At 45.8% G+C, this 27,969-nt stretch overlaps 1 long non-coding RNA gene across 8 annotated transcripts in view; it reads left to right on the top strand.

Annotated features, from left to right (window-relative positions):
* LOC108178313 (uncharacterized) overlaps positions 1-24,412 on the top strand; it is a 28,307-nt gene extending 3,895 nt beyond the window's left edge. The window contains exons 2-4 of one of the 8 annotated variants that reach the window (XR_016217820.1): positions 6,818-6,950; positions 21,854-21,913; positions 24,143-24,412. This is a non-coding gene — a long non-coding RNA (uncharacterized LOC108178313). Of the gene's footprint in view, positions 1-6,817; positions 6,951-7,682; positions 13,460-14,665; positions 14,800-14,860; positions 15,302-15,584; positions 15,949-21,853 lie in introns of those variants that run through there. The other 7 variants (XR_016217818.1, XR_016217815.1, XR_016217814.1 and 4 more) reach the window with 7 other exon arrangements.
* Positions 24,413-27,969: the final 3,557 nt, after the last annotated feature.

Below are 27,969 nucleotides of genomic sequence, written 5' to 3'. Positions count from 1 at the left end.
AATAAATTTTTAAAATATTTATTTTAAAATTTATTTGAGGTCGGTGCCGCGGCTCAGTAGGCTAATCCTCCACCTAGCGGCGCCGGCACACCAGGTTCTAGTCCCGGTCGGGGCGCCGGATTCTGTCCTGGTTGCCCCTCTTCCAGGCCAGCTCTCTGCTGTGGCCAGGGAGTGCAGTGGAGGATGGCCCAAGTGCTTGGGCCCTGCACCCCATGGGAGACCAGGATAAGTACCTGGCTCCTGCCATCGGATCAGCGCGGCGCGCCGGCTGCAGCGCGCTGGCCGCGGCGGCCATTGGAGGGTGAACCAACGGCAAAGGAAGACCTTTCTCTCTGTCTCTCTCTCTCTCACTGTCCACTCTGCCTGTCAAAAAAAAATTTTTTTTATTTGAGAGGTGGAGAGAAAAATCAGAGAGTTGAGTCCCCATTCTCTGGTTCACTCCACACATGCCTGAAATGACTGGGACTAGGCTGGGCTGCAACCAGGACTTGGAACTGCAATCCAGGTCTCCCAGATGAGTAGCAGGAACTCAATGACGTGTGGTTTTACTGCTGTCTCCCCAGATCCTCATTGGTGGAAGCTGGAGGCAGGAGCCAGAGGCGGGTATTGAACCCAGCTGTTCCAGTATGGGATGTGAGCATCTTAGCCAGCGTCTTAATCAGTAGACTGGACAACCCCATTTCCTTTTTACAATTTTACTTTTTGAGAGGCAGAGAGGAAAAGCTCCTGTCCACCAGCTCATTTCCTAAATGCCTGTAAAGTCCAAGGCTAGGTCAAAGCAAAAGCCTAGGAACCAGGAACTCAATCTATGTCCCACATGTGGGTGGCAGAAACCCAACTGCTAGAGCCATCGCCTGCTGCCTCCCAGGGTCTGTGTTAGCAGGAAGTTGGATCAGGAGCTGGAGCCAGGGATAGCACCCAAGTAGTCTAATGTGGGCCATAAACCCCTACTCTAAGAAAAAATATTTTAAAAACTATAGTATCAAAAAAAGTTTATTTTGATACAAAATTTTTAAATTCATGCATGGATTTTCATAACAGGTGTTCCTATGGACTTTTTTTTTTAAAGATTTATTTATTTATTTGAAAGAATTACAGAGAGAGGTAGAGACAGAGAGAGAGGTCTTCCATCCACTGGTTCACTCCCCAGATGGCTGCAACGGCCGGAGCTGCACCGATCCAAAGCCAGGAGCCAGGAGCTTCTTCCAGGTCTCCCACGTGGGTGCAGGGACCCAAGCAAATAGGCCATCTTCTACTGCTTTCCCAGGCCATAGCAGAGAGCTGGGTCAGAAGTGGAGCAGCTGGGACTAGAACCGGTATGGAATGCCGGCACTGCAGGCGGTGGTTTAACCAGCTTCGCCACAGTATTGGCCTCGAGTTAAATTCTGAAAAATGGGGCTGGCATTGCAGCATAGCCAGTAGAGCCACCGCCTGTGACATGGGCATCCCATATGGACGCAGGTTCATGTCCTAGTTGCTCTACTTTTTTTTGTTGTTGTTGAAGTGAATTTTTTTTTAAGATTTATTTATTTATTTATTTGAAAGCTAGAGTTACACAGAGGCAGGCGGGGGCTGGGGGGTAGGTCTTCCATCTGCTGGTTTACTCCCCAAATGGCTGCAACAGCCAGAGCTGGGCCAATCTGAAGCCAGGAGTCAGGAACTTCCTCTAGGTCTCCCACTCAGGTGCAGGGGTCCTTGGGTCATCTACTGTTTTCCCAGGCCATAGCAGAGAGCTGGATTGAGAGTGGAGTAGCCAGGATTTGAACTAGTGCCCATATGGGATGTGGCACTGCAGGCGGCGGCCCCACCCGCTACGCCACAGTGCCAGCCCCAACTACAGCAATATTTTTAAAAGGTTTATTTTATTTTTATTTATTTGAAAGGCAGATTGACAGAGAGAGACATCTTCCATGTGCTGGTTTACTCCCCAAATGGCCGTAATAGTGGGCGGCTTAACCTGCTACACCACAGTGCCTGCTCCTGCTCCACTTCTGATCCAGCTCCCTGCTAATGTGCCTGGGAAAGCAGTGGAAGATGGCCCAAGTGCTTGGGCCCCTGCACCTATGTGGGAGACCTAGAAGAAGCTCCTGGCCCCTGGCTTCAGCCTGGCCCAGCTCCAGCCATTGCAGCCTTTTGGGGAATTAACCAGCAGATAAAAGACTGACCTCTTCTCTCTCTTTCTCTCTCTCTCTCTCTCTCTCTCTCTCTCTCTCTCTCTCTGTAACTCTGCCTTTCAAATAAATAAATATTTTTAAAAAATTTTGAAAAATGTGAGAAGGTGATCTTTGTGACTACCTCTTAATAGTCCAAGAAAGTATATCAGTATGTCTTAGAAGTGCATGAAGATGCATTTTATTGTTGTATGTGGAAATGCTTAAAACACTGGCATCCCATATGAGTGCCTGTTAAAGTCTTGGCTTTTCCACTTCTGATCTAGCTCCCTGCTAATGTGCCTGGGAAAGCAGCAGAAGATGGTCCATTTGCTTGGGTCCCTATACCATATGGGAGACTGGGGTGGAGTTTTAGACTCCTGGCCTCAGTGTGGCCTGGTTCTGACCATTGTGGCCATTTGGGGAGTGAACCAGAGAGTGGAAGATCTTCCTTCCTTCCTTCCTTCCTTCCTTCCTTCCTTCCTTCCTTCCTTCCTTCCTTCCTTCCTTCCTTCTTTCCTTCCTTCCTTCCTTCCTTCCTTCCTTCCTTCCTTCCTTCCTTCCTTCCTTCCTTTCTCTCTCTCTCTCTCTCTTTCTCTCTCTCTCTCTCTCTCTCTCTTTAACTCTGCCTTTCAAATAAATAAATAAATCTTGAAAAAATGTATAAGGGAAAAAAGTTAAACTGTAAAATATTGTATCCACAAGCAGTTTAAAAGTGTTGAGCATTAAAAGTTTTTTCACAATATCTTGGCTACTTTTTCAAGTAATTGGGCAAATGCACAATTTGAATAGAAACCTTAGTCATGTACTTGTGATTCTCCCACTTGAAAAACTGTGTTTTTTGGTTATTTGCTTTCTGTTGCCTTAGGAATAAACTACAGTGTATAAACATTTTGAGTAAGTTCATCTTTTTTGTTTTCTTTGCTTCAGCTGGGCAAGAGACCCAACAATTAGATGATTGCAATGGAAACAAAAACTGACTTCAGCCTACTTCACCCCAGTGAGTTTGCTGGGCTCTCCAAATCCTGTTTGGCTGATGGTGAGGTCACTCCCAGATACCACTGGGAGTGTCTTGGAAGATTACTAACTCAGAACCACCCAGTACTGAAGGGAAGTGGTGACAGGCTGGCCAAGCGGTGAGCAAGAATGCTTGTCACAGACACATTTGTCAGTGTTGGTCACAACTAAAACATGATATTTGGAGGAAAATGCATGCCATTGCCAGGAAGCTATGCTTGATGGGCTATGGCCAGAGAGGAGGAACTTACAGATACAGAGAGATTTGCACTTGCATGGCTTGGGTAACTTGGATATTGGGTACAGGAAAGTTCTGTGTTTTATTTTCACAAATTAATTCACCCTAATTATAATGCACTTCGTATGAGGCAAAATCTGTGTTCTGAAGACAACATTGCTACCTTAGGAAGGGAGAATTTACCACATCCTGCTCATATCCAGTTGGAAACGTTTTTAGGATTTGGAATGATTAGCTTTTCGGTGTCAGACTGTCCTCGCATAGGCTTTATCCAGTCCTAGAGCCAGCTTTGGAATAACAAACGGTCGGCCCTCAGGGTCAGACCCAGGAAACAGATGCCTGATACCATGCAAAAGTCCCCAACCTACCTGCAGACCACAACCACAGTTTTCCCTTCTGAAAAATGGACACAAAGTCTCTTCCTCCTCTATCTTACTGATATGTTTTGAGTACAGTATACCAAAATTCCGAAAGGGAAAATAAAGAACAATTTAAAAACCACCATGGGGTCCTTAAACAGAGTGTTCCCATGTTAATTTCAAGTCCCCCTCCCAAGAGAAATTTTCTCAGGTTTCTACCTGGGGACTGGAGTTTTGCTCTGCACTTGGTATATCCCATGTTCCCCAGTCACTCATCATTCATTCACTCACTTTTTTTTTTTTTTTTTCATTTGAAAGGCACAGAGAGACAAAGCCAGACACATTCAGTCTTTGTTTCAGTGAGGTGAGTACCATGTGCCAAGCACCATGCTAGGGATTAGCAATACAAAGAGGAACAGGGCAGACAGCTCCAGCCCCCAGAGAACTTAGAATAAGGCAGGGAGACCAACATTATAGACATGTTTACAAATGCACTGAGTGCATGGAGAAATGTACCAGAGGCTGTGGGAGCTATCAGTGGGTGTGATATACTTTGATATCTGGGTCAGAGGGTTTTAGTGATACCAAAGGTAAAACGAGAGAAATGAGGAGGAGTTGGACAAGACCCCTTCAGCTGACTAGGAAAGGAACTTGGTGTAGGCAGCGGGAACAGCACTAAATAGACTGTGAAGTACACATGGGAACGCAGCCTGGCTGTGTTGCACGGAGACAGAGTTCCACCTTTATTCCTAGGGGAGTGCGAAGCCATGAAAATCGTGTGTGTTTGCTTTTGATTTATATGTTCAGGCAGTTAAAAGAACCTTCTAGCTACTACAGCCAGCCTGTATATCCATAGGTTCCTTATCCACATGGAAAATGGGAAAAAAATGCAGCTCTACTGAAGACTTTTTCCCTTTGTCATTATTCCCTAACCAATATAGGATAGCAACCCCTTACATTGCATGTACATGGTATTAGGCATTCAAGGCAACCCAGAGATGATTTGGAGCGTACAGGGGAATGGGCATAGGTTATGTACAAACATTATGATATTTTACGTAAGGGAACTGAACATCCGTGGATTTGGGTATCTGAGGGTGGAGTTCCTAGGGACAACTGTATGTGCCAAACGGAGGAGATGCTGGCACACACATTATGTAATGTGGCAAATCCACTTAGGAGGCAGCTGAAGGAAATGGATTCAGGGATTGCCAGAGAAGAGGAAAATAAGAAAAGGAAACAATAGGATTTGGTGGTGAGGGGAGGACGAATGACTCAGAGATGGCTTTCCAGACTTCTGACTTGTGCTTGTAAGGAATGCTTGGTTTGGGAAGGAGACCATGACTCGAGCTTGCTTAGGGAATGGCATCCACAGAAGCCAGTCAGCACAAAGTCACATGTAGACGTGCAAGTGTACTTTCTCACAGATACACCAGACTTAGCAACCTGATCCTGAAAACTTCGCGTTTCAGATTTTGGATGACCTTTATTTCCTGTCCTCTACAGTCCTATTCTTGGGCAGTGCAGATCCTCCAGACCATACTTTGGGTGTGGTGCTGGCACCGTGCAAAGCCTCCTCTTGCCTGTAGATTCCCAAACCATAACTCCTTGCTTTCTGTTATCCTTAGGCCTCTCACTTAAGATCTGATTGCATCTGGAAGATCACTCCCACAGCTTGAACTTTGTTCATTTCTTTTGCTTTTTAAATTTTTCAGTTTTCTTCATTGTTTTCTACCATACTGTCACTATCTTTCCTCCAGCTGCTCATCTTCCCAAAACTAAATATAAATGAGAAAGCGGGGGCTGGCGCTGTGGTGCAGTGGGTTAACGCCCTGGCCTGAAGTGCCCTGGCCTGAAGCGCCAGCATCCCATATGGGCGCCGGTTCGAGACCTGGCCGCTCCACTTCCGATCCAGCTCTCTGCTATGGCCTGGGAAAGCAGTAGAAGATGGCCCGAGTCCTTGGGCCCCTGCACCCACGTGAGAGACCTGGAAGAAGCTCCTGGCTCCTGGCTTCGAATCGGCACAGCTCTGGCCATGGCAGCCATTTGGGGAGTGAAGCATCGGATAGAAGACCTCTCTCTCTCTCTGCCTCTCCTCTCTCTGTGTAGCTCTTTCAAATAAAAATAAATAAATCTTTTTAAAAAATGAGAAAGCCATTTAGAAGGAAGAAGAGTATTCTATCGCCAGCTAATATTGGGGTTATTTCTGGAGGCCACCTGTTTCATGGTAATGAAACAAGGTTGAACTTAATTCTGTAAATATTCTTTAGTCTTCATCAAAGATATCATTATAACAAGAATATAGAAAAAATGAAAATGAAAGTGTGAAAGACGGGGATGGCATTTGGCCTGGAGATGACTCTGGCTAGGATGCCTTTGTCCCATATGGGAGTACCTGAGCTCAGGTCCCAGCTCTGCTGTCTATTCCAGCTTCCTGCTAAGGTGCCCTCTGGAAGACAGCAGGTGATGGCGTAAGTGATTCAGTTCCTGGCCTGAGTCCCAACTTCTGTATAGAATGGGGAGTAAGCCCTCTCTCCCTCTCTCTCCAATTAAATTAAAAATTTTAATTGTGTGATAGCAGATAAATACTAAATAAAAGATCTATTAAAATCAGAAAGAAATGAGATTTTAAGGCAAAAAGCATTACCAAAATAGGGTCACTGGATACGATAAAAGGATCAAATTATCAGGAACAAGAAATTAGAAACAAATCCCACAGATACAAAGAGAGATTTTAACATCTATTTCCCAGGGATCTGTAGAGCAGATAAAAAGATAAAATCAGGCTGAGCAGTTAAGGTGCCTGCATCCCGTGTCAGAGTGCCTGAGTTTAAGTCCCGGCTCTGTTCCCAATCCCAGCTTCCTGCCCCTGTGCACCCTGGAAGCAGCTGCAATGGCTGAAGCAGCTGAGACCCTGTCACCCACCGGGAAACCTGGTTGAAGCTTCCACCCAGGAACCGGCACAGTGGTGTAGCAGGTGAAGCTGTCACCTGCAGTGCTGGCATCCCATATGGGTGCCGATTCAAGTCTCTGCTGCTCCATTCTCATTCCAGCTCTCTGCTTGGCCTGGGAAAGCAGTAGAAGATGACGCAAGTCTTTGGGTCCCTGAACCTGCGTGGGAGACCTGGAAGAAGCTTCCGGCTCCTGGCTTCAGATTGTCCCAGCTCTGGCCGTTGTGGCTAATTGGTGAGTGAACCAGCAGATGGAAGACCTCTCTCTCTCTGCCTCTGCCTCTGCCTCTGCCTGTCTGTAACTCTTCATTTCAAATGAATAAATAAATCTTTAAAGAAAAAAAGTTTCCACCCAGCTATCAGTTTCAGCCCAGCTGTGGAAATTTGGGGAATAAACTAAAGGATAGGAGTTCTCTGCCTGCCTGTCTATCTCTCAAATAAATAACCAAATAAATATTTTTTTAAATAATTAAAATCAAGGATATAGAAAATTTGAACAAAACAGTATACTTGATTCAATAGAGTACACCACCTAAAAACTGCAGAGAATTTATTATTTATTTGAAAGAGTTACAGAGAGAAAGGGAGAAACAGAGGAGAAGGAGAGAAAGAGGAGAGAGAGCGAGCTTCCATCCACTGATTCACTTCCCAGATGGCTGCAGTGGGTAGAAGCCAGGAGCTTCTTCCAGGTCTCCCATGTAGGTAACTGGGGCCTGAACACTTGGGCCATCCTCCACTGGTTTTCCCAGACCATCAACAGGGAGCTGGATCAGAAGTGGAGCAGCTGGGATACAAGCTGGCACTCATCTGTGATGCTGGCATTGCAGGTAGCAGCTTTACCCATACGCCACAATGCCAGTGCCAGTATACATTCTTTTAAACATTATGTTTGTTAAAATGTTTGTTAGCCAATATTGGGCCATAAAGTAAATCTAAACAAATTTTTTTTAATTTATTTTTTTGAAAGAGTTATGGAGAGGCAGAGGCAGAGAGAGATCCATCCATCCATCCACTGGTTCACTCCTCAAATGGCTGCAAAGGCTGGAGCTGGATTGATCCAAAGCCAGGACCCAGGAGCTTCTTCCAGGTCTCCCACACGGGTGCAGGGGCCCAAGGACTTGGGCCATCTTCCACTGCTTTCCCAGGCCATAACAGAGAGCTGGATCAGAAGTGGAGCAGCCAGGTCTCGAACTGGTGCCAATATGGAATTCTGGCACTGCAGGCGGCAGCTTTTCCAGGTACACCACCAGCCCCTAAACAAATTTAAAAGAAGTACCATACCTGTTGCATTGTTTGACCACAGTGGGATTAAATAATAAATACTTACAGAAAAGATAATTATGAAAAGTTCATATTTGGAGATTAAGAAACACATTCATGAATCAATTAGAATATAAGGAAAATTTGAAAAGTATTTTCAAAAAGTATTAAGATGATAAAACCATTGCATATTAAAAATGATGGGTAGGCATTTGATAGAGTGATGAAAATGCACCCACACTCCATATCACAGTGCCTCGTTTGAGTCCTGGCTCCTCTGCTTCCGATCCAGCTTCCTGCTGATGCGCTACCTGAAAGACAGCAGATGATGGTTCAAGTAATTGGTTCTCTGCTCATATAGTTGAGTTCTGGGTGTCTGGCTTCAACCTGGCCCAGCCCTGATGTTTTGGACATTTGAGGCATGAACCAACAGATGTAAGATCTCTTTCTGGTCTCCGTCTCTGCCTTTCAAAAAAAAAAATTTCACTTAGGGCACAGTGTGGTACTGTGGGTTAATCTGCATCCTATATAGGAGTGTTAGTTCAAATCCTAGATACTCTGCTTCCAATCCAGCTCCCTGCTAATGCTCCTGGGAGGGCAGCACATGGTGACCCTAGTGTTTGGGCCCATAGGATCCAAGTGGTAGACCTGGATAGTGCTCCTGGCTTCAGCCTGGCCTAGACCTGGCTGTTGGGCCATTGTGTGTGTTTGTGTGTGTGTGTGTGTGTGTGTGTGTCTGCATCTCAAATAAAAAAAAGAATAAAATTCTTGAACAATGAGATTTGATGAGCTCATGGGTTGGTGACTGCATCCACGTGTTAGGAGGATGCACCTTCCCAATTCCTCAGGGACAGAAACTCTTGCACTTGGAAGCCTTACAGACTTTGCCCTTGGTACCTCCTCATTGGCTGTTTATCTCTTGCCTTTGTAACATCCTTTATAATAAATTGATAAACATAAGTCAAATGTTTCTCCGAGTTCTTTGAGCTACTCTAGCAAATTAATGAACACAAATCCTATACCTACATATCAATGATAAAGTTTAATTTATAAATTAGGCACATTTATAATTTATAAGTTAGGGCTGGCACTGTGGCATAGCAGGTTAAGCCACCGCCTGCATTACCAGCATCCCATATGATCGGTGGTTTGAGTCCCGGCTGCTCTACTTCCAATCCAGCACCTGGGAAAGCAGCAGAGGATGGGCCAAGTCCTTGGATCCCTGCACCCATCTGGGGGACCAGGAAAAAGCTCCTGGCCTCAGATTGGCCCCGGGCCTGGTTATTGCGGCCATTTGGGGGAGTGAACCAATGGATTGAAGATTCTCTCTCCTGCTCTCTCCTTCTCTCTCTCCCCCTTCTCTATCTAACCCTGACTTTCAAATAAATAAAAATTTTAGAAAAGAGAACAATAATAATAACAGCTATCCTGTAATAAAAGCTATGTGAATGTGAGATCTCTCTCAAAACACCTTACTGTGCTTTACTCACTCTTCTTTTTCTTGGGATGATGTGAGAAGACAGAGGAAGTACACTTCTGCTTCTCTTCGGCATACTCAAATTGCCAGCAGCTGACTCGTGTGAAGTATGGAGCCAGATGGTGCCCAATTTAAAACTTGCAAATTGTTTATTTCCAGAAGTTTCCATTTAGTATTTTCTGACCATGGGTAACTGAAACCACAGAAAGCAAAACTATGAAGGCAGGTATTTGGCCTAGATTAAGCCGCAGATTAGGATGCCCAAGTCTCGTGTCACATTACTTGGGTTCAGTTCCTGGTTCCAGTTCTTCATTTTAGTTTCTTGCTAATGCAAATCTAGAAGGCAGTGGTGATGGCTCAAGTAGCTGGGTTCTTGCCACTCACCTGAGAGACTTGGATTGAGTTCTGGTTTCTGGGCTTCAGCTCTAGCTGGGAGCCGTTGTGGGCATCTGAGGGGCGGACCAGCGGATAGGATCTTCCTTCCTTCCTCCCTTCCTCTCTTCCTCTTTCTTCCTGTCTCTTCCTCTGTCTTTCTCATCTATCTGTATCTTTCTATCTCCCTCAAGTAAATAATAATAATAAGAGTTTTTCTCTTAAAACTGTGAATAAGGGGACACCACTGTACCCCATCGAGAAAATGAAAGGACAGTCTACAAATGTTGGTTGAGGGTGGCAGAGCAAGCCCACTGGCAGAGTAAGAGATGCAAACGTTGGTAGCCAGTTAAGGCCCAGAGGTGTTTGGCGAAGGCACCGATAATACAGCTCCACAGTCCCAGACTCAGGTGAGTCCCAGTTTTCTAGCTTGAGTTTCCCCAGAAAGCATAGCCTGAGGCAAAAGATTAATGCATTATTCATTAAGAAGGGCAGTTCCAAGAAACAGGAGTAAGGAAAAGCAGAAGAGAGAACTAATATGAAACTGCATTATGGAATTGGCCCTGAACAGATGCCAGTGAGTGTTCCATCTCTCAGGATAGTACTTAAATAACCTTAAAAAAAAAAAGCAACAGAAAACAAAAACCATAATGTTTGCACCTGAAGACTCAAAACAGCACCTAAATACATTTCTTAATGATTAGATTTCCCTCATAGGTGGTTGATGTCTGTAATGTAGGACTCTCAGACCTCATTCGTAACTCAGATTCCCTTTAATCAAACTCCAACTCATAATTGGTGGTAATGGATAGCAAGGATAACTGAAATCCACAGAATAATAGCTACCATTTAGTAAACACAAGGCAGTTTTATATAATGTTTAAGCCTCACAAAGTAGCTTTTGTTCTACCAATTTTATTTATGCCAAAACTGAGATGCAGCTCACTTCAAAAAAAACTTGGCCAAGGTCACAGACCTAGTAAATAGCAGGTCAGGTTTCACCCTTTTTTTTTTTTTTTTTACTCCAAAGACAATGCTTTTTCTATCATGCCTTGATGCCTCTTAGGAAAAAGGATTGAGGTTCCTAAATCTCTTTTAGACAATAATTAAAATTTTTATTTGCTTAAATAGGCCATACAAACGCATGGTTCAAAATTCAAACCATAAAAGAGTGTCCAGTGAATACTCTGTTTACCCCGCCCACTAAGCACCCAATTGCTTTTTTCAGGGTGAACTAATTACCAGTTTCTTGTTTATCTTTCCAAAAATGTTTATGCTAAATATAAATATTACTTTCCCCTTTCAACAGAAATATACAAACACACTATTCTTACCATGCTTTTTTTTTTTTTTTTTTTAGTGAACGATATATCTTTTAGTGAACAATTTTTTTTTTAGTGAACAATATTTGGAGAATTCATCACGATATGCTTGTATACAGCTTGGCAAACATTTTGATATTTTCTTATTATTAAAACTTTTATTTCTAAAGAGTACAACCTGCATTAAAATTTATTTGCCCTGTCCACTGCCCTACTTATTCATGGTTGAAAGAATAAAGAACACAGTGAGAATCAGGCAACAGGAAGGGGATGGAGAAACGTGAGCTAACCACAAGGCCAACAGCGGTCCCTCATCAGTTTAGACTTACTGTGGCCCTGGCTCACCTCTAATCTCAGGGATGTCTTGGGAAGCACCTGATGATCCTCTTCCCTCCCAGTTGTTCATTTGCATGAGTGGAATGTGAGTGCCTATTTGTCCTATCGGCAGGTTGGGCCTTCTGGCCCCAAAATGGGAAGACAGTGTTGTGAAAACAGATGGAAAAACCAAACCTTGTTCTTCTCCAGATTCCAAGCCCCAGAGTCTATCACGCGGTACAGCACTCAGTTGCACTTAGTCTAGTGCTTCTCATTGTTGCTTCTTGTGTGTGGGAAATGACTATGTAACATCCCATGGGCAGAGCCTGCACCTTCCAGCATGGTGCTCAGCCGTGGTTGGTGCATGTGAGTAAGTCCCAAGGGGCAGAAGGTTAAGCTGGTGATCTTGTTCATCCCTCCTGCATTGGCAGGAGGCAAAGATAATTGGTGGGAAGTGTGGAGAGATGAGGACAGACGTAGACGGAATCAGAGGAAGCTTTCTCAGCTTCCAAACTTCCTGGAAAGTGAATGTTACGAAAAGAACTATATAGATTTCAAGATCAACTTGTCTTTCAATTCCATTTCTCCTGAACTTTTTGAAGCTTCCTCATATGTTCCCGTCAACCCACATTTCCATAGCAACACGTCTTTGAGGAGAAGATGGAAAAAGCTCCCTGGGTGATTCTTCTTCTGTCTTCATACCCAATCCATAATTATAGCTCAGAGAAAAAAGAGATGCAAAGACAAGAGTGAACATCAAATACCCACTTGCTATATAAATTATTAAACATTTTTTAAAGGAAAGAAGATAGGTGTTCCTTTTTCTTTTGTTCTGTCCTTTGTGCTTCTTTGCTGTGGTCATAGCACAAAGAAAAGGGTGAAATGTACCTGTGAAAGCAGCCTGTGCATGTCACATCTGAGGTTCAGGTGGCCTATTTTTGTGTGCCCCAGGTGTTCTATTGATTTGAAGTTGTTTTATCTTCTTTGCCCATCTTCCTGCAAAATTTCCTTAGAGATGTCCTGCCTCCATCATATTCATGTCCATTAATAGATATACTAACACTTCGTAGTTCAGTAGGTCTTCAACTTTTTAATGATTCATTTAAAAAACTATTTATTGATTTACTTATTTGAAAGGCAGAGAGAGGAAGGCAGAGAGACAGAGAGCAGGTTCACTCCCCCAAATGCCCACTACAGCTAGGGCAGGACCACAGCAAAGCCAGGACCCAGAAACTCAATCTGAATCTCCCACACAAGTGGCAAGAACTCAACTACTGGGGCCATTACCTGCTGCCTGCCTGTGCGTGCAACAGCAAGAAGCTGGAATCAGGAGCAGAGCCAGGACTCAGACCCAGGCACTCCAAGTTTTAAGATGCAGACATCTTAAACACTCGGTGAATACTGCCCAGTTTTCAAACAAGCATCAGATTCATCTGGAGGGATTGCTAAAACCCAGACCTCTAGAATTCAGTGTATGACGTGAGAGGGTTAAAAAAATAATAACTAAAACTTTCCATCTTATCAATACTAGCAACTTCATGAAAATTGGTAACACAAAGTGACTGAAAATTGCTCTTGTGGATAATTGTGTGCTGGCTTAGGGAAGGCATTGGCAGGAATTTCTTCAAATTCAGGCTTACGTTATTTTTCCTTATAAAGATCAGAAATGGGGCCGGCGTTGTGTAGTGAGAAAAGCTGCTGCCTGTGATGCTGGCATTCCATATGGGCACCGATTTGAATCCCAGCTGCTCCACTTCTGATCAAGCTCCCTACTAATGTGCCTGAGAAAGCAGAGGAAGATGACCCAAGTGCTTGGGCCCCTGCCACCCTCGTGGGAGACCCGGAAGAAGCTCCTGGTTCCTGGTTTCAGCCTGGCCAAGCAGCCATTTGGGAAGTGAACCAGCAGATTGGAAGATCTCTTTCTCTTTCTGTCTCCCCACCCCTCTGTAACTGGCTTTCAAATAAATAATTTAAAAAACACTTTGCTAAAATCTAAAATACGACTAAAATGTGTAAATTTAAGAATTAGAAAGGTGTCATGCAACAAGTTGTAAGTCTGAGCAAGGTGAGTGACTCCTTGCTCACTGTAGGGGCTGCAAGTTGACTTGGACAATTGCTTATTTAGAGATTCAGCTGTGAACCGGAAGGCAGCACTGTTCTTTTCTCTAGAAGATCATTGCATCTGTCAGGCATTCAGCCCAGCAGTTAAGACACGCGTGCCCCACATCATAGACCTTGGGTTCAGCTCCTCCTCTGGCTCCTGGCTCCAGCTTCCTGCTAATGCAGACACTGGGAGGCAGTGATGATGGCTCAATAAGTGGGTTTCAGCTACTCTTGTGGGAGACCTGAATTGTGTCCTTGGCTCCTGACTCTGGCGTTGGCCATTATAGACACTTGGGAGATGAACCAGTGGATGAGAACTCTTTATTTATTTAACATTATTTTATTTTTTTGAAAGGCAGAGTTACATAGAGAGAAAGGGAGATACAGAGGGAGATCTTCCATCCACTGGTTCACTCCCCAAATGGCTGCAATGGCAGGGGCTGGGCCAGGCCAAAGCCAGGAGCTGCTTCTGGGTCTTCCACTTGGGTGTAGGGGCCCAAGGACTTGGACCATCTGCTGCTGCTTTCCCATGCCATAGCAGAGAGTTTGTTGGGAAATGGAGCATCCAGGTCTCAAACCAGCACCCATATGGATTGCCAGTGTTGCAGGTGGCAGCTTTTACCCACTAAGCCACAATGCTGGCCCCTGGATGGGAACTCTTCCCTGTTTTTCTTGGAATGGGTCTTACGGTGCAGAAGGTTAAGCTGCAACTTGGAATGCTCACATCCCATTTCAAAGCACCTGGAATTCAGTCCTGCCTCTGCTTCCAATCTAGCTCCTTGCTAATGCACACCCTGGGAGGCAGCTGATGACAGCGCAAGCACTGTCCCCTGTCCCCAGTGTGGGGGAACAGAGGTCCTGGCTCCTGATTTCAACTTGGCCCAGCCCTGACTGTTAGAGCCATTTGGGGAGTAAACCAGCACATGGAAGATGTCTCTCTCTGTCAGTCTGCCTTTCAAATAAATAAAAATAAGATAAACCTTTAAAAAGATTGCTGTAGTTGGGGCTGACACTGTGGTGTAGTGAGTGGGACCGCCACCAGCAGTGCTGCATCCCATATGGGCATCTGTTCAAGTACCAGCTGTTCCACTTCCCATCCAGCTCTCTGATATGGCCTGGAAAAGCAGTAGAGGATGGCTCAAGTCCTTGGGCCCCTGCACCCACTTGGGAGACCCAGAAGTAGCTCCTGGCTTCTGGCTTTGGATGGTTGCAGCTGCGGCCGTTGTGGCCATCTGGTGAGTAAACCAGCGGATGGAAGACCTCTCTCTCTCTCTCTCTCTCTCTCTCTCTCTCCAGCTCTGGAAACTGGATCACTTGAAACTCTTCACTTACACATCAGAAATTGCAGCAGTCGTGGTAAAAATCCTTGTCCTCAGACATCTTTCCTACGGGAGACGGTCCTCTGACAGTGAGAAGCGGGCACGCCTTGTCACTGCTCTCCCTAGCAGGTGTCGCAGGGGTGACTCCTGCTGGACCCCGCAGACTGTCACTGCAGTGCCCAGAAAAGCAGGGCAGTGTGCACGAGTGGCTCCCGCGGTGTAGACTACCACGAGCTGGTTCTTCAGCATCACGTTTGTGCTGTGGTGTTCCCGCTAGATGGCAGAGCACAGCTCCGTGCCCTGTTCTGTGACTGCGAACACCAGTGTGTTCAGAGGGAAGTCACCACTCCACCCAGCAACCAAAACTTACCTCAGATATTCCTGTGGAGGAGAGCGTTTGGCATAGCGGGGGGTAAAGGTAGGTTAAGTCTCCACTTGGAACAGCCATATCCCATATTGGAGAGCTTAGCCGGAGACCAGGCTCCTCCACTTCTGATTCAACTTCCTGCTCATGCACACCCTGGGAGGGGCGTGCATTCATTGTGTACGCGAGTCCTTCAGTCCCTGCCACCCACGTGGGAGATGGGATTGAGTCCCAAGCTTCTGGTTTCAGCCTGGCCCAGTCCTAGCTCTTGTAGGCATTTGGGGAGTAAAACCTGTGGATAGAAGAATCCCTCTTTATCTTTCTCTCTGCCTCTCAGATGAAATGAAAACGAGTATTTTTAAAAATACATTCTTGTGGGGCCAGCGCTGTGGCCAAGTGGGTTAACGCCCTGGCCTGAAGCGCTGGCATCCCATATGGGCGCCAGTTCGAGACCCGGCTGCTCCACTTCCTGTCCAGCTCTCTGCTATGGCCTGGGAAAGCAGTAGAAGATGGCCCAAGTCCTTGGGCCCCTGCATCCACGTGGGAGACCGGGAGGAAGCTCCTGGCTTCGGATTGGCACAGTTCCGGCCATTGCGGCTATCTGGAGAGCGAACCATCAGATGGAAGACCTCTCTCTCTCTCTGCCTGTCCTCTCTCTGTGTAACTCTGACTTTCAAATAAATAAATAAATCTTTAAAAAATACTTTCTTGTGACAATAAGCATGGCCTGTGTAACTTGAGACTAATACTAAATGCCCAACCAACAAGAGCTTCAGAGACAACACAACCCTATGTGATGTGTGCATTTTGATTAGGTCCCGAGTTGCTGTTTTTCATCACAGCTATGAAGGACATCCTTGGGAGAATTACAGAATTTGGATTGGGGCTGCATACTAGTTATTAGGGCATTAAAAAACAGTTTTTTTTTTTTTACACGTCACAATGGCTTTGTTGTAATAAGGGAGACTATCTGCGTCCTGACATCAACCATTTTCTTTTCTTTTCTCTTTTTAAATTTTTTTCTGTTGTTTTCTTTATTATTCTTATATGTGTTATTAGCCATTTACTTTTAATGGTACAGAAATGAAAAAAGGAGAACAAAAAATAAGAACAATAAAGAAGAATGTTGATAATAGTTAAATGTAGATTGTAGGTTTGTTTTGTTTTTGTTTTTTGTTTTGTTTTGTTTTGACAGGCAGAGTGGACAGTGAGAGAGAGAGACAGAGAGAAAGGTCTTCCTTTAGCCGTTGGTTCACCCTCCAATGGCCGCTGCGGCCAGCGCACCGCGCTGATCCGAAGCCAGGAGCCAGGTACTTCTCCTAGTCTCCCGTGGGGTGCAGAGCCCAAGGACTTGGGCCATCCTCCACTGCACTCCCTGGCCACAGCAGAGAGCTGGCCTGGAAGAGGGGCAACTGGGACAGAATCCAGCGCCCCGACCGGGACTAGAACCCGGTGTGCTGGCGCCACTAGGCGGAGGATTAGCCTATTGAGCCACGGCGCTGGCCAGATTGTAGGTTTAAGGGCGCTCATTGTTCTTTCAACTTTTCTAGATGTTTTGAAAAAATTTCCGAATAAAAAGGAAAAAAATGTAGTTATTTCTTCCTTCCCTGTTAGAAACAAGTTATGATTATGTAATTCCCCAAAGAGAATCTGTTCCCAAATATGAATTAGAAGCTGGAGATCACACAAATATGAGAAATTTTCAGAAGAGATTGTGTTGTTTTTCTTTTGAATCTAAGTTGCATCACTCAGGAGTAAACTCCGGTCTGAGGCAACACTGTTGGTGAGCTTTGCCACACAATTATCGAGTGCTTGTTTGCCTGAGCTCCGTTTTACCGGCACAGTTCCCTTTGCCAGAGGAAGTAGATCGTCCTAGTTCCCAGAAAGGCACCGTCACGCAGATGGCCTGCATAAATGTTGACAGCACTGCACACCTGGGGGTGGGGAGCCAGGTCCAAGGCAACCACAAGAGGCAATTGCACCTGGAGAGTTTACAGTCTAATCAGAAAGCGAAACACGATGAAGCTGAAGAGCACAGAACAATCTAGAAACTACAGATTGAAACAGTACAGTTCTAGAAGGGGTTAGAAGGAGAGGGAGGCTGTCAGGAACATAGGTGTATGAACAAAGCTGCTGCGAAGACCGCGAAGGTCGGGCGTTTCTTCAAGTCCAAGTTGATTCAGGTGCCCCGGCTGGGATCTCCTGTTGCTGACCACGTTTCAGTTAGGGCATTGTTTCCCTGAAGCTGAAGCCCAGGGGCAACCGTGGGTCCCCAGGTGTGGAGGAACTGTCTCTATGACTGCTTCCATCAGGTGCACAAAGCCCCAGGGGTAAAGAGAGCATTGAAGATGCCCGATAAATGCGGAATGTCCACACGTCACAGTCTTCGGCAAGTGTGACACCTGTGGTTCCTCACTGGCGGATCTAAGGTGGTGATATCTATTTTCTTAAAGATGCCAGAGAAACTGGTTGATCCCCTAAAAAGTCATGGTTGATTCATGTAAGAATCAAGAATTTTTGTGTAGCTACTATGACAGACTTATTGAAAGAGTTTTTCCCATATGGTGGCAATTCTTTGAAATTTTTATTTTTTCAAGGTTTTTTTTTCTTGTTGCTTTATGTTACTATGTCTTTCCTTTAAAGACTTATTTTTTTATTTATTTGAAAGGCTGAGTTGTAGAGGCAGAGAGAGAGAGAGAGAAGGTCTTCCATCTGCTGGTTCACTCCCTAGATGGCTGCAACAGCCAGAGCTGCACCGATCCAAAGCCTTGAACCAGGAGCTTCTTCCAGGTCTCCCACACAGGTACAGGTGCCTAAAGACTTGGGCCATCTTCTACTGCTTTCCCAGGCCACAGCAGAGAGCGGGATTGGAAATGGAGCATCCAGGACTCAAGCCGCCACCCATATGGGATACTGACACTGTAGGCAATGGCTTTACCTGCTACTCCACAGCGCCGGCCCCAATTTTTTCAAATATAAAATATATTGATATACCACCATTTTTAAAAAAGATTTATTTTATTTGAAAGGCAAAGTTACACACACACACACACACACACACACCCAGAGAGAGAGAAAGAGAGAGAGAGAGAAAGAGAGAATCTTCCATCCACTAGTTCACTCCCCAAATGGCTGCAATGGTTGGAGCTGGCCCAGATTGAAGCTGGGAGCCAGGAACTTCCCCCAGGTTTCCCGTGAGTATAGAGGTCCAAGCACTTGGGCCATCCTCCACTGCTTTCCCAGGCACAGTAGCAGGGAGCTGGATCAGAAAGGAAGCAGCCATATGGGCCCATATAAGCTGGATTGGAAGTGGTGCATCTGGGACTCAACCTGGTACCCATAGGATGCAGGCACTAGAGGCCATGGCTTTACCCACTACACCAGGCGCTGGCCCCTACTAGTATGGTTTTAATGACCTGTGAGTACTTTAAAATTTATTGTATATGAGTGAAATGTTCATTTTCCATTCAATTATTGTTTATAGCTGCTGTCCATATTCCCCTAAACTAGGATCGTTTTGCCTTTTACATGTTAAACTTCTTATTCAATGAAGTATTAAGCCTTTTTACTGTAATGCAAGTTTGAAATATGTTATCTCAAAAACTAAAAAAAGGGACAGAAAGAGGGAAAGAGGGAAGAAGGGTGGGAGGAAGAGAAGGGAATGGGAGGGAGGGAGGGGGAGAAGGAGGAAGGGAATATCATTATGTTCTTAGAATTGTATCTATGGGTCTGGCGCTGTGGCGCAGCGGGTTAATGCCCTGGCCTGAAGCGCTGGCATCCCATATGGGTGCCGGTTCTAGTCCCGGCCGCTCCTCTTCCAATCCAGCTCTCTGCTATGGCCTGGGAAAGCAGTGGAAGATGGCCCAAGTCCTTGGGCCCCTGCACCCACATGGGAAGACCAGGAAGAAGCTTCTGGCTCCTGGCCTCAGATCAGCCCAGCTCTGGCTGTTGCGGAGCTGTTTCTGAGGAGTGAACCAGTGGATGGAAGACCTCTCTCTCTGTCTCTACCTCTCACTGTAACTCTGTCTTTCACATAACTCTTTTTTTAAAAAAATTGTATCTACAAGACACATTGATACTGTTAAAAACTAATTAAAATTCAAAAATATTAAAAATTTAAAGAATAAAAATACATATATTAAATCTCCCTCCCCAATAAAATGTATTGATTTGCTATTTTGGTTGTAAGACTGAAGAATCCTTAAGTGAAAAATGTATAGAAGTATTTCGTTTTACCTCTAGATGGTGCTGTGTGTTATTTTTTGTAACTACAAGTTGCCTAGTTCTTAAATTGGAAAGGTTCTTCAAGATTATCCAATTTATTTTACAGATGAACAAGTTAAGGCTTGTTGAAATTTTGTTTTATTTAAGATAAAAACTCTTGTTTGTGGTAGGGCCAGTACTAATGCCTCTTTTTTAAATTTGACAAGAAAGGAGACAGAGAGAGAACTCCCATCTGCTAGTTCACTCTCCAAGTGCCTGCAATGGCAGGGGCTGAGCCAGCACTGAAGCCAGGAGCTAGAGAATGTAGTCCAGGTCTCCCTCGTTGGTGGCAGGGACCCAAGGACATTAGCCATTACCTGCTGCCTCCCAGGGTGTGCACTGGCAGGATGCTATGGGCAGGAGCCAGATTGGGACTCAAATCCAGATACTCTGATGTGGAACTCTGAAAATTAATTTGACAGATGCTATTGAGAACCTTAAATTGTCCAAACCCTGACCTACTAGTTGAGCTTCTAGTCACTTGTGTGTAGGAAATAAGCAGAAATATGAATAATGCTTTATATTACAAAGATACAGTGACATATATTATTTGTAAATAAGACAATCATTACCTAAATTAGCTTAAGGATATGACATATTACAGACATTTACAAACTTCTTGCCAATAATTGTAAATGGTGTAGGAAATAATCAATATAAGAGGCTAAAATTTGTAAATGTGGTATTTGAGTTATATTAAAAATATTACTGTACTTTGATGAATCTCCCAGAATATACATTGTCCAGTTTTCCCCTTCAAAGTTTTCCTTTCTTCCTTCTGTGTATTATTTGACTCAATGTTAAAATGCAATTTGCATCAAGTTTTCTAACTAATACACAGTTCACACACCCAAATGTCTTGTTAGTGGCTTCTTACTTCATCCTAAAATTGGTTACTGGAATGATCCTCAGTTTAAGTGAAATACAGTCTTGCTGGCTGTCATACTCAGAGCCAGCATTCCTGTAGGAGGTGTTAGCTCGTGTGAAACTTCCTTCCTACCTCAGATCATCTTACTGGTGCAGCTCACAGAGAGCAGATTCAGTGTATGCAGTGAGAAAGGTCCAGATTTAGATTTCAGTTTTTGTCCTGGGGATTGGTTAGAAAAACAGTTAAGAATGATCATTTAGCATTCCATCTCACACTATTTATGTGTGTGATATATGGCAAATTATTTATCCTGTTTTTTTGCCCATAAAATTAAGATGGTAGCCCAGGTGGCCTGCGATGCATGGTCTAGGAGAGGGGCACAGTATTTGAAATTGTGTTGGCATTGGAAAAGCTGGGTCACATGGCTCCCATACCTTTAAGATCTCTCCTGATTTGGAAATGCTCTTCTGCATAGTGTCCCTTTATAGCAGTCTACAGAGGGAGCTCTAGGCCCTTGCTTCCCAAGCTTGCTTCTAGATCCTGCAGTCCAGAGGTCATTATTTGCTTCCATTTTCTTAGTGCGATGGTCTAAATGTTTGTGTTCCCCCAAAAATGTACATTTTGACATCCTGATGCCTAAAGTGATAGCATGAAGAGGGCAAGAACCCTAGTGAATGACATTAGTGCTCTTACAGAAGGAACCCAGAGAGCACACTTGTCCCCTCCCCCATGTGAGAACACAATGAGGCACCAGCTATGAGCCGAGTGGGCCCTCCTCCGCGCTCTGTCGGCCAGCACTTTGATCTTAGATGTTCCAGCCTCCAGAACTGTGAGAAATAAACTTGTGTTACTCATAGGCATCCCAGTTTATGGTGCTTTTGTTGTCGCTGCCCGAACAGATAATGCCACTCCATTACTCAGACTAAGCACTGCTTAAGCAGTAGAGCCGGGGGCATGGAAGCTGCTACCAGCCCCTAAAAGCATGTCCCGTCTTAGCCACAGCCATAAACACGCCTGGAAGGGTGCCTTAGTGCCCCTTTATTTTCACAAGGAAATGTCAGCAGAAACTCCAGCGTCTAAATTCCTGAGTTCTCCTTCATTCTGCTCAGGGCCTGCCTTGAAGTAGACAGAATACACAGCTGGCGACCTGCAAGGAGCCATCCGACAGGTGCTTCATCTGGAAGTGGCCACCTCACTGCCTGTTAGTCCAGTGTGAATGTGCTTGACTTCGGCTCTTGAAAGCTACCGCAAATTCTTTATAAAGAAATCTTTCCAAAAAGTGGCAAGAAATCCAACTGAGGGGAAAAGGAACAGAGCAGAGCACATCAAGTCCAAATGAAAACCTTACTGAGGCTACCACAAGACAGGAAGAAGTAGATTTCACCAGCGTTGTGGGAGGTTAAACTGCCCCTTGGGACGCCTGCATCCCACATCTGAGTGCCTGGGATGCAGCCTTGCCTCTGCCTCTCTTCCAGCTTCCTGCTAACGCCCTGGGAGGCAGCAGAAGATGATCCAGTTACCAGGGTTCCTGCCAGGTATGTGGGAAACTGATGGAGTGCGTAGCTTTAGCCTCTCCCAGCCCTGGTTGTGACAGGAATTTGAGAAGCAAACTAGAAGATGGAAGATTCTCTCTCTCTCTCTCTCTCTCTCTCTCTCTGACTTTCAAATGGAGAAAACTTTAAGAAAAAAAGAAATAGATTTCATGAAGATATCAAAGAGATATCTATAGTCTCCTGTTCATTGCTGCACTATTCACAGTGGCTGAGAAAAGGAATCAACCTAGGTGTTCACCAACAGATGAGTGGATAAAGAAAATATCACACACACACACACACACAGAAGAATACCATGCAGTCATAAGAAAGGATGGAATCCTGTCATTTACAGCAACATGGGCAGACCTGAAGATCATGTCAAGTGAAATAACCCAGGCAGATAAAGATAAATATTGCAAGATTTCACTCATATGTGGACTCTTCAAAATCTGAACTCAAGGGCTGGTGCTGTAGCACAACAGGTTAAGCATCTACCTGCAATACCAACATCCCATATGGGCACCAGTTCAAGACCCGGCTGCTCCACTTCCAATCCAGCTCCCTGCTAATGCACCTGGGAAAGCAATGGAGGATGGCTCAAATGCTTGGGCCCCTGCACCCACATTGGAGACTCAGAAGAAGCTCCTGGCTCCCGGCTTCGGCCTGGTCCTACCCCAGCTGTTGCTGTTGCAGTCATTTGGGGAGTGAACCAGTGGATGGAAGGCCTCTCTCTCTCTCTCTCTCTCTCTCTCTGTCTCTCTCTAATAAGTAAATAAATCTTTTAAAAAACCTGAGCTCAGAAATGCAGAGGGCAGAATACTGGTTACCAGGGGCTGGGGAGGGTGAAGGAAGGAAGAGAGGAAGAGAATGGTTAACAGGTACAAACTCACACCTGACAATAGGAGTGGGTTCTGGTGTCCTATTACACAGAAGGGGGATTTTTGCCAGCAATGTCTCATCATTCAAACCAGCCAGAAGAGAGGATTTTGAATGTTCCCTACACAAAGAAATAACAAGACTTGACAGCATGACTAAATAGCATGAGTTGATCAATATCCAGTGTACCCAAGTGCCAAAACATCACACTGCACCCCACAAAAATACACAATTTATTACCTGTCCAAAAGACAACACCTTCAGTGTGTATTTCCTCTGACAGTTGCAAGGGTATGACTTTTGAACACCGCAAACGAGACTTGAACATCCTCACATTTCATGCGTCTCTCTGTTCACGCCAGCGTTTTCAAGTGTCCTGTGCTCTGGCGATAAAGTCACAAAGGCGTCGCTCGGTTTGTTTGCCCGTGCATGTTTGAGTGGCTGTTGAAAAACAGATTTCAGGTTCAGATTTGCTTTGTGACTGTTTTTAAAGTGATTTCTTTGGTCTGAGTCATAGTCCATTTTTAGCCATCCGTGTGTTTATAGGCAAACTTCTTAACATTTATCTCCAGATACTTTGAATAACTTCAAATAAAGGCATTAATAGTGAAATCAACTTTTAAACAAGAGATTGTAAAATATGCTAAATATGGGGGAAATGGTCTATGCTTTGGCCTTGTAGACAGCAAATAGTGAACAGGCGTTATTTTCTCTCAAAGTTCTTAGAGCTACTTAGAGAATATAAATATAGCAATGTGAGAAAGGCTTGTGATGCACGCATCAATAATCAGACCGCTGGTTCGAGTCCCGGCTCCTCCGCTTCTGATCTGGTTTCCTGCTAATGCACCAGAGAGGCAATCACCATGGTCCAAGTGCTTCAGCTCCCCGCCCCCAATGTGGGGTGCCTCGGATAGAGTTCCTGGCTCCTGCCTTCAGCTAGGCCCAGCCCCAGTCATTGCAGCCTCTGTGAAGTGAACCAGCAGATGGAATCTCTCTCTCTCTGATCCTCTCTCTGTTGTGCTGCTTTTCAAATAAATAAGTAAATTATAATCTTTAAAAAACATAATGATGTTATAAGATTATGATATAGATTTGTCATTTTAAACATAGCTTTTGAAAGTATTAATTAGTGAGAAGACAGAAGTCCATTCTGAGAAAACAGACTTCCAACAGCCCAGGTAGAAACTACAAAGTAATCTCTTTTCACTCAAGCTAGCCTAGGAAGGATTCTAACTTACATGATGTGTTTTGTTGGTTTATCTGATTCCTAAGCATTTTTAAGAATAAGTAAAAAGGGGCCGGCACTGTGGTGTAGCAGGTAAAGCCACCACCTGCCGTGCTGGCATCCCACAGGGGCACCGGTTCGAGTCTTAGCTGCTCCACTTCCAATCTGGCTCCCTGCTAATGTGTCTGGCAAGCAGTGGAACATGGCCCAAGCCTTTGGGCCCCTGCACCTGCGTGGGAAACCCTGAAAAAGCTCTAGCCTTCTGGCTTCAGATCAGCCCAGCTCTGGCCATTGTGGCCATCTGCAGAGTGAACCAGCAGATGGAAGACCTCCTACCTATGCCTTCTGTAACCCTGACTTTCAAATAAATCAATAAATCTTTTAAAAATATGTAAAAAGTACTCTCTGAAGTTTTATACACTTATCCCTTCATTCAAAAATTGATGTGTTGTTGGGGCCGGCGCTGTGGTGTAGCGTGTGAAGCCGCTGCCTGCAGTGCCGACATCTCACATGAGCGCCTGATCCTTTCCTGGTTACTCCACTTCCGATCCAGCTCTCTGCTATGGCCTGGGAAGGCAGTGGAGGATGGGGAGGATGGCCTAAGTCCTTGGGCCCCTGCACCCACGTGGGAGACCTGGAGAAAACTCCTGGCTCCTGGTTTTGGATCAGCACATCTCCAGCTATTGTGGCCATATGGTGAATGGACCATTGGATGGAAGATTCTCTCTCTCTCTCTCTCTCTCTCTCTCTCTCTCTCTCTCTCTGCCTCTGTCTCTCTGTAGCTCTGCCTTTCAAATAAATACATAAATCTGTAAAAAAAAATTGATGTGTTAGACTCCCTGTGCATCCTACAATTATGCTTGTGTTTGACGTTATAAAGCCACTAAGAAAGTCAGTGTCAGTGGGAGGCAGAGACAGTTACAGCACCATGATCCCCAAACACGCTCGAGGTTCCAGCAGCTCACAAGGTGCAGAGCTTATGTTCTGCCTGGGAAGGCCAGGTAAGACCCGCCCAGGGCAGGAACACCTGCCCAAGCGTTCCACCTGCCTTCACAATGGAGACGGGGCTAATGCAGGTATGTGTGGTCAGCAGCTCCCTGGCATGAGCCCTGGGTGCTGTCTGGAGGGCACCTGGCCCAGACCGAGAGCGCCATGGAAGCTGCTTAGAAAAGGATCCATCAAGGGGTAGAGGAAAATTTCGACTAAGGAGCCTTCCAGGAAGGCCGAGCCGTGGACCAGGTACAAAGGTGTTTGCATAACTCATTCTGGAAGCAGCAGTGGCTCAGGAAGACTGGGAAACAAACTGAGCTGGGGAAGTGATTGGGGAAGGGGTGGGTAGTGCTGGGTAAGCTGGGGATACTCAGAAGCAATGGGCAGTGAGTTGAGTTCTGCCTTGGTGTTGTGGAACATTCTAGAACTTGCTGTGCATCAGCTCCTGTGATCCTCACTGGACTCAGTGAAGGAGTGACCATTCTTCTCTCCATCCTACAGAGGACAACGCGGTGGGGGCATTAAAATCTGCCTGCCGGGTCTCTGATGCCGAGTCCCCAGTTCCTGCCGCCTTGAGTGTGAGCTAGACTCAGTGACTTGCTTCTACTGAATGCGAGGCTGCAGGGTGACAGCACGTGACTCCTGAGGCCAGCTCACAGAGGTCTTTGATCTCCTTGCTCTGCCTCTCTTGGATGAGTTACACTGCAGGAAGCTGGTGCTGTCTCCTGAGGACAGCCACGCAGCTCAGCCGAGAGGCCAACATGGTAAGAAATAAAGCCCCTGCCATGCCCAGAGCCATCCAGGAACCAAGCCTCCTGGCACGTGCAGGGTCAGAGAGCCATTAGGGGAAGATGATCTTGTAGCCCTGTCCAGCTCCCGGTGACAGCAGCCCCAGCTTTGCCTGCTGCCTCCTGAGAGACCCTGGGCCGCAGCCATGAGCTGCTCTTAGATTCCTGACCCCCAGACCCTAGGAGCTAAGTGTTAGCCGCTTGTAGCCACAGAGTTAGGAGGTCATTTCTTATGCGGCGTTAGTTAACCAATGCAGACACCGAGGCATGAACATGTTCACTTGTCCAAGGTCACATAACCCATAAATTCCTAACCTGAAATCTGAACCCAGGCATTCAAACTCCGGAGTCAGGGCACGTAAACTCCATAGTCTCCTGCCTTGAGAAGTGGGGGGTGGGAGGGGGGTATAGGGGCAGGCTGTCTGGAGATCCAGCCCTGGAGTCACACGGACACACTGCCCCCCACACCCAAACACACCTACCCTCTTCCATGGGCCTGTTAGGACTGCATCCTGCCAGAGACAGGGAACCAGTACAAGTCCTTGGGCTGGCATGGAGGCCTGTGTGGAAGGGGCTACAGCTGGAATTAGGAAGAATAGCACCACGTGACGGCAGGGATCCAGACCACAGCAGCGAGGGCCTGGGCTAGACAGGGTGAGGCACGTTCAGGAAACACCTAGGAGGTGGGCTTAACAGGCTCCTGGTGGCTGCCTGCAGAGTTTGTGGTGCTGGGCTGTGAGAGAAAAGGGGGCGTAAGGGCAGGGGCCGGGAAGCTTCCAGAACCGGTCCTGGTGTAACAGAGGGGGCAAGGGGGCTGAGCAGCTGGTGGGCAAGTGGGAGGGTGGTGATGAGCTCTGCCTGGGGCTTGGTGTGCTGGAGATGCCTTGGAGATGTGCAAGGGGTGCGTGAGGAGGACTCCAGCCCTCCACCCCACCTCCAGCCTCCAGCCTGGCGGGCACAGATGGGGACCCGGGAGTCAGCCGCCAGTTCTAGAGCGTGGTGATGGAGAGGGCACGGACGACGATGGCCTAGGAAGTGCGTGCAACAGGTGAAAGTCCGAAGCAGGCCTGGTAAGTCCTTGCCCTGGTGACGGGTGGGCAGAGGGAAGCCAGAGAGAAAACGGCTGTGTGTACTTGTACAGGAGTAAGTCACACACAACCGCTCAGTGGGGCCCGCTGACAAGGATTCAGTTGCTCCAGATTTTGCTGGGAGAAGCGTGTCTCCTGCAGAAATACAAACTTTTATTTCTCTTATGGAAGAGTTATTAGTGTTGGGGGGAAAAAGGTACTCAAAGGCTGAAGAGGCCACAGTTTTTGTGGTATTGAAAAGACTGGGCTTACAGATGCAATTTGGAAAGCTATCATGGAGAAGCTGGGACTTTAGAAAGGGCTATTTAATGACATCAGCTGCTTGCAACCCAGCTGTCGTGATGGCCACTTCCTGTCCATCTGGGAGTTATTATTTGTAAAAGTCACATTTAAGTTAAATAATGTCCGTACTTAACTTTGTTTTGTAATTAGATATAGTGATTAAAATCTTTTTTTAATTATGCTTGAGTTTTCAATTAAGAAAACCACAGCAAAGTCATAAAAGAATAGGTCTGTAATACCATTTCAAAGATCTGAAAACTTTTATTGGGTAAAAACTACTGAATGATGTGGCATTTGTAGGCAAGGCAGACAAAAGCTTCCCACATTTCTAAGTAATTAAGAAAATTAGCAAGCCATAAACAAGGCCTTTAGTTCTGTGACCCCTGCGTCATGAGAGCCCCGTGGTGAACTTGCTGGATTTATTAACCGAGCGTGCTCTTGGAGTCAGGCTAAAACCCTGTGTGCTAACGCTACTTCCGAGGGTTTGCTGCATGTCTTTGTTTGAATGTTCTCACAAAACAGAAAGAATAGAAAGAAAAGGGTTCATGGAGTTCATCTGGGAGACCCTCGAGCCCCACTGCCCGCAGGAGGCCTCATCCACGAGCTGCACCTGCCCCTCCTTGGACTCTGGGCCCCACCCTTCCCCGGCTTCCCACCTGCTCTGAATCTCAGCGCTTGCTCAGCTGGCTTCGAAGCTCTCCTTCTGTCACCTTAAATCGTTTTGCTAATTCTCTCATGGGTACTCGGGACGGGTTTGTCTCTCAAGTTTGCTTTTCTTGAAGACGGGGTGCCTCATTTTGCGCTGGG

This window comes from Oryctolagus cuniculus, chromosome 12, assembly GCF_051225735.1.
Source record: "Oryctolagus cuniculus isolate XC-2025 breed Fujian yellow rabbit chromosome 12, ASM5122573v1, whole genome shotgun sequence".
Taxonomy (NCBI): domain Eukaryota; kingdom Metazoa; phylum Chordata; class Mammalia; order Lagomorpha; family Leporidae; genus Oryctolagus; species Oryctolagus cuniculus.
This window is presented reverse-complemented; position numbering and strand designations above follow the sequence as displayed.